Genomic DNA, 2,303 nt, shown 5'->3' with positions numbered 1-2,303 from the left:
TTGGGTAACTCGTGAGCGTCGGTCGATAGGCTTTCCGAACGACGCCATTTCTAGACCGTGTGGAACCATGCCTCCTATAGCAACTCTAAAGACCATGGGTGCGGTTTACAAGGCTAAAATTTTGAGTTTTAGAGCCTCTTCTGGGCCCTTTTCTAAAACATAAGCCCCTGCTTAAGTGTCGTCAAACATGGTGTCCTAACTTATATATCTTGGCATGAATGCTGGTCGCGGCTGGGCGGGAAAAGCCATATAAACAGTGCAACACACGCGAAGAGATTTCATTGCGGACTCAAAACCAAAGGATATATGCTATTGCGATACATATACTAACAGGTGCGATCATACCAGCACTAATGCACCGGATCCCATCAGAACTCCGCAGTAAAGCGTGCTTGGGCGAGAGTTGTACTACGATGGGTGACCTCCTTGGAAGTCCTCGTCTTGCACCCCTTTTTTGTTCCTTTTGATTCTCTGTTTTTTTTGGGTCTTTTCATTTGAAAAACAAGGCATCTTCCGAACGACGCCATTTCTAGACTGTGTGGAACCATGCCTCCTACAGCAACTTTGTGGAAAGCGCCAAGTGTGCTCTCTGGCTTGTCCAAGGGTCTAAAGACCATGAGTGCGGTTTACAAGGCCAAAATTTTGAGTTTAAGACCCTCTTCTGGGCCCTTTTCTAAAACGTAAGCTCCGGTTTAAGTTTCGTCAAACATGGTGTCCTAACTTATATATCTGGGCATGAATGCTCGTCGCAGCTGGGCGGAAAAAGCCCATATAAAAAAGTGCAACACATGCGAAGAGATTTCATTGCAGAGCTCAAAGCCAAAGAATATATGCTATTGCAATACATATACTATCGGGTGCGATCATACCAGCACTAATGCACCGGATCCCATCAGAACTCCGCAGTAAAGCGTGCTTGGGCGAGAGTTGTACTAGGATGGGTGACCTCCTTGGAAGTCCTCATGTTGCACTTCTTTTTTGTTCCTCTTGATTCTTTTGTTTTTTTTTTTTTTTTAGGACTTTTCATTTAAAATAAAAGGCATCTTTCGAACGACGCCAATTCTAGATCGTGTGGAACCACGCCTCCTACAGCAACTTTTCAGAAACCCCCAAGAATGCTCTAGGGCGTGCCCAAGGGTCTAAAGACCTTGGGTGTGGTTTACGAGGCCAAAATTATGAGTTTTAGACCCTCTTCCAGGCCATTTTCTAAAACATAAGCCCCGGTTTGTTAAACGTGGTGTCCTAACTTATATATCTTGGCATGAATGCTCGTCGCAGCTGGGCGGAAAAGCCATATAAACAGTGCAACACACGCGAAGAGATTTCATTGCAGTCTCAAAGCCAAAGCATATATGCTATTGCGTTACATATACTAACGGGTGCGATCATACCAGCACTAATGCACCGGATCCCATCAGAACTCCACAGTTAAGCGTTCTTGGGCGAGAGCAGTACTAGGATGGGTGACCTCCCGGGAAGTCCTCGTGTTGCACTCCTTTTTGTTCCTCTTGATTCTTTTGTTTTTGTTTAGGTCTTTTCATTTGAAATACAAGGCATCTTTCGAACGACCCCATTTCGAGATTGTGTGGAACAACGCCTCCTACAACAACTTTTTGGAAAGCCCCAAGTGTGCTCTCTAGCGTGTCCAAGGGTCTAAAGACCATGGGTGCGGTTTACAAGGCCAAAATTTTGAGTTGTAGACCCTCTTCCGGGCCCTTTTCTAAAACATAAGCCCGGGTTTAAGTGTCGTCAAACGTGGTGTCCTAACTTATATATCTTGGCATGAATGCTCGTCGCAGCTGAGCGGAAAAGCCATATAAACAGTGCAACACATGAGAAGAGATTCATTGCGGACTCAAAGGCAAAGGATATATGCTATTGCGATACATATACTATCGGGTGCAATCATACCAGCACTAATGCGCCGGTTCCCATCAGAACTCCGCAGTTAAGCTTGCTTGGGCGAGAGTAATTCTAGGATGGGTGACCTCCCGGGAAGTCCTCGTGTTGCATTCCTTTTTTGTTCCTCTTGATTCTTTTTTTTTTTTTAGGTCTTTTCATTTGAAATACAAGGCATCTTTCGAACGACGCCATTTCGAAATCGTGTGGAACAACGCCTCCCTACAGCAACTTTTTGGAAAGCCCCAAGTGTGCTCTCTGGCGTGTCCAAGGGTCTAAAGACCATGGGTGCGGTTTACGAGGCCAAATTTTGAGTTTAGACCCTCTTCCCGGACCTTTTATAAAACATAAGGCCCCTGTTAGTGTCGTCAACGTGCAGTCCTAACTTACATATCTTGACATGA

At 45.3% G+C, this 2,303-nt stretch overlaps 4 non-coding genes across 4 annotated transcripts; all 4 read left to right on the top strand.

The window, feature by feature from the left end:
* The first annotated feature begins 331 nt into the window (after window positions 1-331).
* On the top strand, window positions 332-450 carry LOC112085553. The gene has a single exon (XR_002898856.1). It is a non-coding gene; the product is annotated as a 5S ribosomal RNA (ribosomal RNA).
* A 405-nt stretch (window positions 451-855) lies between these two features.
* Window positions 856-974, top strand: LOC112085587. The gene has a single exon (XR_002898889.1). It is a non-coding gene; the product is annotated as a 5S ribosomal RNA (ribosomal RNA).
* A 403-nt stretch (window positions 975-1,377) lies between these two features.
* Window positions 1,378-1,496, top strand: LOC112085740. Its single transcript, XR_002899039.1, has one exon. It is a non-coding gene; the product is annotated as a 5S ribosomal RNA (ribosomal RNA).
* A 401-nt stretch (window positions 1,497-1,897) lies between these two features.
* On the top strand, window positions 1,898-2,016 carry LOC112085734. The gene has a single exon (XR_002899033.1). It is a non-coding gene; the product is annotated as a 5S ribosomal RNA (ribosomal RNA).
* The last annotated feature ends 287 nt before the right edge of the window (window positions 2,017-2,303 follow it).

Source organism: Eutrema salsugineum, unplaced genomic scaffold (assembly GCF_000478725.1).
Source record: "Eutrema salsugineum unplaced genomic scaffold, Eutsalg1_0 scaffold_3, whole genome shotgun sequence".
Lineage (NCBI taxonomy): Eukaryota > Viridiplantae > Streptophyta > Magnoliopsida > Brassicales > Brassicaceae > Eutrema > Eutrema salsugineum.
Note: the sequence above shows the minus strand (reverse complement) of the source record. Positions and strands in the feature narration are given on the sequence as shown.